This window comes from Piliocolobus tephrosceles, chromosome 13 (assembly GCF_002776525.5).
Source record: "Piliocolobus tephrosceles isolate RC106 chromosome 13, ASM277652v3, whole genome shotgun sequence".
NCBI lineage: Eukaryota > Metazoa > Chordata > Mammalia > Primates > Cercopithecidae > Piliocolobus > Piliocolobus tephrosceles.
In genome coordinates this window covers 68,107,874-68,120,885 of record NC_045446.1, presented here as the reverse complement: position 1 = coordinate 68,120,885, position 13,012 = coordinate 68,107,874, and the positions used below count along the sequence as shown (strand labels likewise).

General features: G+C 39.3%; 1 protein-coding gene across 1 annotated transcript in view; it reads left to right on the top strand.

The window, feature by feature from the left end:
* The window catches only part of INTS4 (integrator complex subunit 4), a 122,889-nt gene that overhangs the window by 29,031 nt on the left and 80,846 nt on the right, over window positions 1-13,012 (top strand). The window lies entirely within an intron of this gene.

Sequence of the window (13,012 nt, the reverse complement as noted above, 5' to 3'; positions counted from 1 at the left end):
TTCCCTTTGAAAACTGGCACAAGACAGGGATGCCCTCTCTCACCACTCCTATTCAACATAGTGTTGGAAGTTCTGGCTAGGGCAGTCAGGCAAGAGAAAGAAATAAAGAGTATCCAGTTAGGAAAAGAAGAAGTCAAATTGTCCCTGTTTGCAGATGACATGATTGTATATTTAGAAAACCCCATTGTCTCAGCCCAAAATCTCCTTAAGCTGATAAGCAACTTCAGCAAAGTCTCAGAATACAAAATTAATGTGCAAAAATCACAAGCATTCTTATACACCAGTAACAGACAAACAGAGAGCCAAATCATGAATGAACTTCCATTCACAATTGCTTCAGAGAGAATAAAATACCTAGGAATCCAACTTACAAGGGATGTAAAGGACCTCTTCAAGGAGAACTACAAACCACTGCTCAGTGAAATAAAAGAGGACACAAACAAATGGAAGAACATACCATGCTCATGGATAGGAAGAATCAATATCGTGAAAATGGCCATACTGCCCAAAGTTATTTATAGATTCAATGCCATCCCCATCAAGCTACCAATGAGTTTCTTCACCGAATTGGAAAAAACTGCTTTAAAGTTCATATGGAACCAAAAAAGAGCCCGCATTGCCAAGACAATCCTAAGCCAAAAGAACAAAGCTGGAGGCATCACGCTACCTGACTTCAAACTATACTACAAGGCTACAGTAACCAAAACAGCATGGTACTGGTACCAAAACAGAGATATAGACCAATGGAACAGAGCAGAGTCCTCAGAAATAATGCCACACATCTACAGCCATCTGATCTTTGACAAACCTGAGAGAAACAAGAAATGGGGAAAGGACTCCCTATTTAATAAATGGTGCTGGGAAAATTGGCTAGCCATAAGTAGAAAGCTGAAACTGGATCCTTTCCTTACTCCTTATACGAAAATTAATTCAAGATGGGTTAGAGACTTAAATGTCAGACCTAATACCATAAAAACCCTAGAAGAAAACCTAGGTAGTACCATTCAGGACATAGGCATGGGCAAGGACTTCATGTCTAAAACACCAAAAGCAATGGCAGCAAAAGCCAAAATTGACAAATGGGATATGATTAAACTAAAGAGCTTCTGCACAGCAAAAGAAACTACCATCAGAGTGAACAGGCAACCTACAGAATGGGAGAAAATTTTTGCAATCTACTCATCTGACAAAGGGCTAATATCCAGAATCTACAAAGAACTCAAACAAATTTACAAGAAAAAAACAAACAACTCCATCAAAAAGTGGGCAAAGGATATGAACAGACATTTCTCAAAAGAAGACATTCATACAGCCAACAGACACATGAAAAAATGCTCATCATCACTGGCCATCAGAGAAATGCAAATCAGAACCACAATGAGATACCATCTCACACCAGTTAGAATGGCAATCATTCAAAAGTCAGGAAACAACAGGTGCTGGAGAGGATGTGGAGAAATAGGAACACTTTTACACTGTTGGTGGGATTGTAAACTAGTTCAACCATTATGGAAAACAGTATGGCGATTCCTCAAGGATCTAGATCTAGATGTACCATATGACCCAGCCATCCCACTACTGGGTATATACCCAAAGGATTATGAATCATGCTGCTATAAAGACACATGCACACGTATGTTTATTGCGGCGCTATTCACAATAGCAAAGTCTTGGAATCAACCCAAATGTCCATCTGTGACAGACTGGATTAAGAAAATGTAGCACATATACACCATGGAATATTATGCAGCCATAAAAAAGGATGAGTTTGCGTCCTTTGTAGGGACATGGTTGCAGCTGGAAACCATCATTCTTAGCAAACTATCACAAGAACAGAAAACCAAACACTGCATGTTCTCACTTATAGGTCGGAACTGAACAATGACATCACTTGGACTCGGGAAGGGGAACATCACATATCGGGGCCTATCATGGGGGGGAGGGGGGAGGGATTGCATTGGGAGTTATACCTGATATAAATGACGAATTGATGGGTGCTGACGAGTTGATGGATGCAGCACACCAACATGGCACAAGTATACATATGTAACAAAGCTGCACGTTATGCACATGTACCCTAGAACTTAAAGTATAATAATAAAAAAAAAAGAAGAAAGAAAAACAAAAAAATAAAAAGAAAAGAAAAAAACAAAAACAAAACAAAACAAAAAAACACTTATGAATAAATCTAGCAAAAGAAGCACCAGTAATATCTAGATACTATGGTACTATATGAAGGTAGATGTAAAGATAAATGGAATAAAATTGAGAGTCAAGGCCAGGCATGGTGGCTCACACCTGTAATCCTAGCACTTTGGAAGGCTGTGGTAGGCAGATCACTTGAGGTCAAGGGTTTGAGACCAGTCTTGCCAACATGGTGAAACCCTGTCTCTACTAAAAATTCAAAATTAGCCAGGTGTGATGGCACACACCTGTAATCCCAGCTACTGGGGAGTCTGAGGCAGGAAAATCACTTGAACCCAGGAGACGGAGGTTGCAGTGATCTGTGATTGCACCAGTACATTCCAACCTGGGCGACAGAGTGAGACTGTGTCTCAAAATAAAAAAAAGGTAAAAAAAAAAAAAAAGAATTCAGAGTCAAGAAATTGGCCAGGTGTGGTGGCTCACACCTGTAATCCCACTACTTTGGGAGGCTGAGGTGAGCAGATCACTTGAGCCCAGGAGTTTGAGACCAGCCTGGGCAACATGGCAAAACCCCATCTCTACAAAAAATATAAAAACTAGCCAGGAATGGTGGTGCGTGCCTGTAGTCTCAGCTACTTGGGAGGCTGACATGGGAGGATTGCTTGAGCCTGGGAGGTTGAGGCTGCCAGTGAGCCAAGACTGTGCTACTGCAATCCAGCCTGAGTGGCACAGCAAGACCCTGTCTAACGAAAAAAGAAGAAGAAGGAGAAGAAATAAACTCGTGTGTCTTTGGTCAACTGATTTTCTATATGGATGCCAGTACCATTCAATGGAGAAAAAAATTGTCCTTTCAATGCATGATGTTGGGACAAGTAAAAGAAGGAAGCTGGAAACTTCCCATACACCATGCAAAAATTAGCTTAAAATGAATCAAAGACCTCAATATATGTGAGCTAAAATTATAAACCCCTAACAAGAAAATGTAGTGGTACATTGTCATGTCCTTTGATTTGGCAGTGGATTATTAGATGTAACAAAAGCACATGTAATAAAAGAAAAAAGTAAATAAATTGGGTTTCACCAAAACTGGAAACTTGTTTTTCAGAGAAAAGACAACCCACGGAATGGGAAAAAATACTTGTAAATCATATATATAATGAGGTAATTGTATTTTTTTTTTTTTTTTTGAGTCAGAGTCTTACTTTGTCATCCAGGCTGGAGTGCCGTGGTGGCTTGACCTCAGCTCACTGCAACCTCTGCCTCCCAGGTTCAAGTGGTTCTCCTGCTTCAGCCTCCTGAGTAGCTGGGATTACAGGCGTGTGCCCAGCTGTTTTTTGTATTTTTGGTAGAGACGGGGTTTCCCTTTGTTGGTCAGGCTGACCTCAAATTCCTGACCTCAAGTGATCTACCCACCTTGGCTTCCCAAAGTGCTGGGATTACAGGTGTGAGCCACCTCGCCTTGCTGGTAATTGTATTTAGACTCTCTAAGGAACTCTTACAACCCAGTAATAAAAATACAAATAACCCAATTAAAAACATGACAGAGAAGGGAAAGTGGCAAATTTTTTAAAAAAAGTATTAAACTAACATAGGCAAAAGATCTGAATAGGTATTTCTCCAAAGAAGATACACAAAAGAGGTAAACACACAACACAAAAGCTTAACATCACTTGTCACCAGGGAAATGCATATCAAAACCACAATGAGCTGGGTGCTGTGGCTCACGCCTGTAATCCCAGCACTGTGGGAGGCCAAGGCGGGTGGATCACTTGAGGTCAGGAGTTCGAGACCGGCCTGGCCAAGGTGGTGAAACCCTGTCTCTACTAAAAATACAAAAATTAGCCAGGTGTAGTGGTGGGCGCCTGTAATCCCAGCTACTCGGCAGGTTAAGGCATGAGGCTCGAAGGTGGGAGCCTCATGGGAGGTGGAGGTTGCAGTGAGCCAAGATCTTCCCATTGCATTCCAGCCTAGGTGACAGAGCAAGAGTCTGTCTGAAAACAAAGAACAAAAAACCCACAATTAGATACCATCTCACATTTCTAGGATGTCTGTAATAAAACTGCCTCCCAGGCTCAAGTGATCCTCCTGCCTCAGCTTCCCAAGTAGCTGGGACTACAGGTGCATGCCACCACGCCTGGCTAATTTTTGTATTTTTTGTAGAGATGGGGTTTTGGCGTGTTACCCAGACTGGTCTTGAACTCCTGAGCTCAAGAGATCTGTCTGTCTCAGCTTCCCAAAGTGCTAGGATTACAGGAGTGAGCCACTGCGCCTGGTGTTCACTCAGCTGCTTTCAAAAACAGTGTGGCAGTTCCTCAAAAAATTAAAAATAGCCTTACCATAGGACCCAGCTGTTCTACTTGTAGATACTTACCAACAAACTGAAGCATATTAACTCGAAGTTTGTATATGAATTTTTTTTTTCCCCAGATGGAGTCTCACTCTGTTGCCCAAGCTGGAGTGCAGTGGTGTGATCTTGGCTCACTGCAACCTCTGCCTCCTGGGTTCGAGCAATTCTGCCTCTGCATCCTGAGTAGCTGGGACTACAGGTGCTCGCCACTACGCCTAGCTAATTTTTTTGTATTTTAAGTAGAGACGGAGTTTCACCATGTTGGACTGACTGGTCTCGAACTCTTGACCTCAGGTGATCTGCCCGCCTCAGCCCCCCAAAGTGCTGGAATGACGGGCGTGAGCCACTGCACCTGGCCCTATGGATGTTTGCAGCAGCAGCATTCATAATAGTCAAAGGTGGGAGCAAGTCAAATGACCATCAACTGATGAATTGATAAATAATGCACGTTAGAATATTATTTGGCCATTAAAAAGAATAAAATACCAATACATTCTACAATTTCGTTGGACTTTGAAAACATTATGCTAAGTGAAAGAAGCCAGACACAAAAGACCACCTATTACATGATTCAGTTTATATTAAATTTCCATAACAGGTTAAGTCTATAGAGACAGAAAGTACATTAGTGGTTGGTTAGGACTTAGGCAAACAGAGAGATAGGAATTGATAGCTAAAGGGTACAGAATGGCTTTTTTTTTTTTTTTTTTTTTTTTTTTAGGAACAGGATCTTTCTGTAATGATAATGTTTGAAAACTGACTGTGGTGATGGTTGTGCATGTATGTACAATACTGAAAGCATTGAATTGGCCAGGTGCAGTAGCTCATGCCTGTAATCCTAACGCTTCCCAAGGTGGGAAGCTCGCTTGAGTGCAGGTGTTCAAGATCAGCTTGAGTAACACAATGAGACCTCATCTGTGCAAAAGAACTAGCAGGTGTGATGGTGCACATCTGTAGCCTCAGCTACTTTGGGAGGCTGAGGCAAGAGGATTGCTTGAGCCCAGGAGGTCAAGGCTGCAGTGAGCTATGATGACATCACTGTGTTCTACCCTGGGCGACCTGGGTGAGGCCCTGTCATTTATTCATTCATTCATAAATACATACATACATATACATACATACCATTGAATTGTACATGTTGTCTGGGAGAATTGCATATGTTCTCTGGGAGAATTGCATGGTATGCGTATTATATCTTATCACAATTATTAAAAATTTATACTTCAGGCCTGGCGTGGTGGCTCACACTTGTAATCCCAGCACTTTGGGAGGCCAAAGCAGGCAGATCACTTGAGGCCAGGAGTTTGACATGAGCCTGGCCAACATGGTGATAACCCTGTCTCTACTGAAAATGTAAAAATTAGCTGGGTGTGGTGGTAATCCCAGCTACCCTGATGGCTGAGGCATGAAAATCACTTGAACCAGGGAGGCAGAGGCTGCAGTGAGCTGAGATCACGCTGCTGCACCCCAGCCTGGGTGACAGAGTGAGACTCTGTCTTAAAATAAATCAATATAAGGAAAAAAATTATACTTCACTGAATTTTGGTGAATTTATCAATATTTACATTTTTTTCCACGTTTTGGCTGATTTGAATAATGCTGCTATGAATATTCACTTTCAAGTTTTTTGCTTAATATGTGTTTTCAGTTCTCTTGGATGTATACTAAGAATATTCTGTTACAAATTTTGCTTAATACATGTTTTCAGTTCTCTTGGATGAATACTAAGGAGCAGAATTTTGGGGTCATATGGTAATTAAGTGTTTAAGTTTTTAATAAAATTGTCATAAAATAGAGATAACATAAAATTTACTATGTCAGTCATTTTAAAACATACTGTTTAGTGACATTAAGTATATTCACAGAGTTGTGTGATCATCACCATCTTTCACTGACAGAGCTCTTTTTGTTTTGCACAAGTGAAACTCTATACCCATTAAACAGTAACTCCCCATCCCCTAGTCCCTAACAACCACCATTCTATATACTGTTTTTATAAATTTTTCTACTGTAGGGATTTCATGTAAGTGGAATCATGCAATATTTGTCCTTTTGTGCCTAGCTTATTTTACTTAGCATAATGTCCTCAAAGTTCATCCACATTGTAACATGTGTCAGGATTTTCTTCCTTTTTGCAGCTGAATAATGTACCATTTAAGTAAATTGGAGAAATCATGCACTTTTTCCACCGAAGTAAATGCTTCATATGTATTTTTTAAGGGTATCAATTACAGCATGCATCACTTAATAATGACATTTCAGTCAAGTATGGACTGTATATATGACAGTGTAATGTATATTAGTATATACAGTTTAACAGTAATATTATAAGGTTATAATACTATATTTTTACTGTACTTTTTCTATGTGTAGATATGTTTAGATACACAAATACCATTATGTTACAGTTGCCTTCAGTATTCAGTACAGTAACATGTTGTACAGGTTTATAGCTTAGGAGCATTAGGCTATATCATGTAGGCTAGATGTAGTAGGCTTTACAATCTAGGTTTGGGTAAGAACACTCTGATGTTGGCACAGTGATGAAATCACCTAATGATGCATTTATCAGAATGTATCCTTTTTGGTAATTGATGCATGACTATATTTAGTTTTCATGTCTCTTGTTTCCCTTAATCTGAAAAGATCACTGAACCTTTCTTTGTCTTTCATTACTTTGACATTTTTTAAAGTGTAGGGCATTTATTTTGTAAAATGTCTTGCAATCTGGTTTTATCTGTTATTTTCAGTTTGGATTCAGCCAATGCATTTTGACAAGAATATAACAAATAATTTTGTGTCCCTCACAATGTATCATATCATGAGGCACAGATGACCTTTGACTCGTTGATGATGTTGCCTTTGATACTTGGCTAAGGTGGTGTCTGCCAGGTTTTGATTATAGAGTTATTTGATCCCCAAACTCAAAAATAGAATTGCCATATGATCCAGCAATTCACTTCTGGGATATACCTCTCTAAGGGCTGCCATAACAAAATGCCACAGACTGGATGGCTTAAACAACAGAAATTGCTCACGTTTCTGAAGTCTAGAATCTAAGATCAAGGTGCTGACAAATTCAGTTCCTAGTGAGGACGCTCTACCTGGCTTAAAGACAACTGTCTACTCACTGTGTTCTCTTATGGCCTCTCCCCTGTACATGAGGAGAGAGAGCTCTCATAAGGACACCAATCCTATTGGATTAGAGTCCCATCCTTATGACCTCATTTAACCTTAATTATCTCCTGAAAGGCCCCATCTCCAAATGCAGTTATAATGTATTGCATTTCTTTTGTAACTATGACTATTGGGTCATGAGTTCCTTAAGGAAACTTACTTTTCCAAAGAAGACATATAGATGGCCAATAAGCCAATAAGAAAAGATGCTTAATATCACTAATCATTAATCATTAGGGAAAGAAAGTCAAAACCACAGTGTGATATCACTTCAAACCCATTAGGATAGTTATTGCCAAAAAAAAAAAGTATTAGCAAGGATTGGAACCCTTGTGCATTGATAGTAGTAGTGCAAAATAGTACAGCCATTGTGGAAAACAGAATGGCAGTTCCCTAAAATTCATGTGTTGGAAGAATTGATATGTTAAAATGTCCATACTACCCAAAATGATCTACAGAATCAGTGTAATCCCTATCAAAATTCCAATATCATTTTTCACAGAAATAGAAAAAAAATCTTTAAAATTTGTATGAAGCCACAAAAGACTGAATAGCCAAAACAATTTTGAACAAAAAGAACAAAGCCAGAGGCATTACATTCCCTGTTTTCAAAATATATTATAAAGCAGTTGTAGTCAAAACAACATGGTACTGGCATAAAAACAGTACCAAAGAAACAGGATAGAAAGCCCAGAAACAAACCCATGCATTTATGGTCAGCTGATTTTTGACAGTGGTGCCAGGAACACACACTCGGTAAAGGACAGTCTATTCAATAGATGATACTGGGAGAAGTGGTCTTTCATATGCAGGAGAATGAAATTAGACCCTTATGTCATATACATACTTGAACTGAGTGGATTAAAGACGTAAACAAAAGACCTGAAACTGCAAAACTGCTAGAAGAAAACACAGGGAAAGCTCTGGGGCATTGATCTGGGCAATGATTTTTTTGTGTGACTTTAAAAGAACAGGCAACCAACAACAACAAAAAATAGACAAATGGGACTGTCTCAAACTAAATAGTTTCTATACAAGAAAAGAAACTAAGTGAAGAGACAACCCATAGAGGTAAAAAAAAAAAAAAAAAAAAAAAAAAAAAGAAGTGTAAACCTTATATCTGACAAGGGCTAATATCCAAAATATATAAGAAATTCAACTAAGTAGCAACAACAACAACAAAACCTGGCTATAAAAATGGGTAAAGGACCAGAACAGACACTTCATACAGATGACCAACAGGTTCATGAAAAAGTATGCAACATCACTAGTCATTGGGAAAATGCAGATTGCAGATTAAATGAGATATCACCTCACATCTATTAGAATGGTTTTTATAAAAAAGATGAACAATAACAAGTGTTGGCATGGGGAGACAAGGAAACCCTCGTACACTGTTGGCGAAGATGTAAATTAGTACAGCCATTTATGGAAAACAAGGTGAAGGTCTCAAAAGCTAAAAATAGAGCTAGCATGTGATCTAGCCATCCTACTTCTGGGTATATATCTAAAGGAATTGAAATCAGTATGTTGAAGGGATGCTTGCACTCCAGTGTTCATTGCATCAGTATTCACAATAGCCAGTGTATGGAATCAACCTGTTTATCAGCAGATGAATGGATAAAGAAGATGTGGTATATAACATGCAATGGAATACTATTCAGCCTTGTAAATGAAGGAGATCCTGTCATTCATGTCAACATGTATGAACCTTGAAGACATTATACTAAGTGACATAAGCCAAGCACAGAAAAACACATGCCACATGATCTCATTTATATGTATAATTTTAAAAAGTTGAACTCAGAGTAGAGTGATGATCACCAGAGGCTGGGAGCGGTAGTGAAGGGAGGGAGTGGGGAGTTGATGGTCAAAGGTTACAAAGTTTCAACTCAACAGGAGGAATAGGAGGAATAGGTTTTGAGATCTATTACATAGCAGGTGACTCTAGTCCACAATAATGTATATTTAAAAATAACTAAGAGGAGGGAGGTGCAATGACTCACACCTGTAATCCCAACACTTTGTGAGTTCAAGATGGGAGGGTTGCTTGAGCCCAGGAATTCAAGACCAGCCTGGGCAACGTGGCGAGACTCTCTCTACAAAAGTAAAAAAAGTAGCTGGGCGTGGTGGCGTGCACCTGTAGTCTCAGGCTGAGTCAGGAGGATTGCTTGAACCCAGGAGTTCCAGGCTATGTGAGCTATAATCGTGCCACTACACTCCAGCCTAGGTGACAGAGGAAGACCTTGTCTCTTAAAAAACAAAAAACCTAAGTGAATATTTCAAATGTCTCACTACAAAAAATGATAGGTGATGGATATATGTTAATTAGCTTGATTTAATAATTCCACATTGCATACATGTATCAAAGTATCACATTTTATCCCATAAATATATATAATTATGACTATAATAATAAAATATTAAAATCAAAAATAGATAATTTGTGGAGAGATACTTTGAGATTATGTAAATATGCTTTTCCTCATCAAACTTTACCCACTATTTTAGCAACTGTTATTAAATCTTGCCTGACTTTGTTATTACCATAAAAAGAGCTTGCCTCCCCCCCCTCCCTCTCTTCTCTTCTTCCTACTTTCCTTCCCTCCCTCCCTCCCTCCCTCCAGTCTCCCTTCCTCATTCCTTCCTCCTTCCTTCCATTCATCTCCTGTTTTATTTACTATGTCATACTATAATCATTATTTTTTGAAGTTTAAATGGTCTCTTTATAATAATTTTTAAATACAGGATGTTACTTTGTTGTATTCTTTGTATCACAGTAGGAAGAAAGTCATGCTTTTGGATACTTTTCAAAGTTCTTCTCATTTATCCTCTCCTTAATCATTTTACTTATTGGATAGCTAATCCTCATTTGAGAGACGAATAGACATAGTTCAAAGACTTGACAGGAAATTAATGCAGTTTTCTAGTGTAGCATTTGCACAACTGAAATTGAGGGTCTTCTGCTTTCTTTCCTATTTGTAAAGGTTTTTCTGGGAGAACAAAGGTCTTGTTAAAAGAGGGTATCCATTAGAATCTGCATACAGAATACACCAAGTTGTCATCTGTCCTTAAAAACCATCCATATCAAGGATCACCTGAGTCCAAGAGTTTGAGACCAGTCTAGGCAATATGGCAACATTCCATTTCTACAGAAATTTTAAAAATTAGCCAGGTGTGATGGCACACACGTGTGGTCCCAGCTACTCAGGAGACTGAGGTGGGAATATCTCTTAAGCTTGTTAGGCCAAGGTTGCAGTGAATACTGATCACCACACTGCACTCCAACCTGGGTGACAGAGCAAGACCCTTATCTCATAAGAAAAAAAAATCCATATCGATGCTGAATGGGTCAGTATGCTATTTTTGTCTTATTCAACTTCATTGTCAGATTTTGTTGATATGCAGAACCATTTTTTTAAATATATAGCAAAATTGTAAACTAGTTTATTTTTATTTTTGACATAAATTGGTCTATTATTGGGGATGTGGTTTGCTTACTTGCTCCATTAATATAAAAATGATGGCACTTCAATGGCCTGACAAAGTGTGTAACACCAAAGCAGCATCTGCAGATACTTAGCAGTTTTTTTTTAATTAATAAGTTTTTTTTTTTTTTTTTTTTTTGAGACGGAGTCTCGTTCTGTTGCCCGGCTGGAGTGCAGTGGCCGGATCTCAGCTCACTGCAAGCTCCGCCTCCTGGGTTTACGCCATTCTCCTGCCTCAGCCTCCCGAGTAGCTGGGACTACAGGCGCCCGCCACCTCGCCCGGCTAGTTTTTTGTATTTTTTAGTAGAGACGGGGTTTCACCGTGTTAGCCAGGATGGTCTCGATCTCCTGACCTCGTGATCCGCCCATCTCAGCCTCCCAAAGTGCTGGGATTACAGGCTTGAGCCACCGCGCCCGGCCAATTAATCAGTTTTTATCCAACAGTATAAAGAAAAGCAGTTCTTAATGATGATAACCTTGATGCAAGAAGTGACCTGTAGGGGAAGGACATCATAAAACTGTAATTGTTTCCCTGACAGCATGAGACTCTCTTTTGGGCTAAGATTTGGTGTGCAGTAATACATTGATTGTGCATTATTGTTGCCTGGTTAACAGAAGCTGGAAGGATTTAGTTTGATGCTTGAAAATCAAAGTATTTGTAACAGAGGTGCAATCAACAGGTTAGTCATGAGAAATGATGTTTTTATGCTAAATATAAATAGTTTATTTGTTTTGTTTTTGTTTTTTAGGGGGCGCAGTTTGAGACAGAGTCTTGCTCTGTTGCTCAGGCTGGAGTGCAGTGGCGTGATCTCGGCTCACTGAAACCTCCGCCTCCTGGGTTCAAGCAATTCTCTGGCCTCAGCCTCCTGAGTAGCTGGAATTACAGGTGTGTGCCACCATACTCGGCTATAAATTTTTTTTTAAAGAAATGGGGCCTTGCTGTGTTGTTCAAGCTGGCCAAGTCCCATTCACTTTTCTCCAAACTAGTGACTCACTTTGAGAATCATGATCCTTTAGTGGGTAATGCGACCAATTTCTTCAGACACAATTTTTTTTTTATAAAAAGAAAATGAAATATAAATATCAGAGTAAATCACAAGCTATAAGGTAAATATTGTTTTGTTAAACTTGGTGTATGTGTGTTTTTATGTACTGTGTTGCAATATTATGTATGTTTCTTACTTTGGATGTTAGTCAAAAGAAGTTTGAAATCCAGAGTTTTGTACCTTTTTTATTACCTCATGTACAATCTCATTTCTTCAAAGTATTTTTAATTTATGTTACTATATTATTCACATAGCTTGTTTTAGTAGCATTGGACTAGGGTAATGCAGGAGGAAAACTGATTATTAAAATTCCCGGTGAGAAGTGCTAACATAAAAAATATTGATAGTACTAAATGTTGACAAGGATGTGGCACATCTAGAACACTTATGCAGCACTGGTGGAAGTGTAAATTAGTACAGCCATTATGGAAAACTATTTGGCAGTATCTTTTTTTTTTTTGGAGGCAGTGTCTCACTCTGTCACCCAGGTTGGAGTGCAATGGCATGATCACGGCTCACTGCAACCTCCACTTCCAAGGCTCAAAGGATCCTCCTATCTCAGCCTCCTGGGTAGCTGGGACTATAGGCATGTGCCAGCACACCCAGCTGATTTTTTTATTTTTTGGTAGAGACAGGATTTCACCATTTGCCCAGGGCGGTCTTGAACTCCTGGGCTCAAGTGATCCTCCTGCCTTGGCCTCCCAGAGTGCTGGCATTATAGGCATGAGCTGCTGTACACAACTGGCAGTATCTTCTTAAGCTGAAGCATGTCTTGTTATCTATCAATTCTACTTCTACATATATATCCA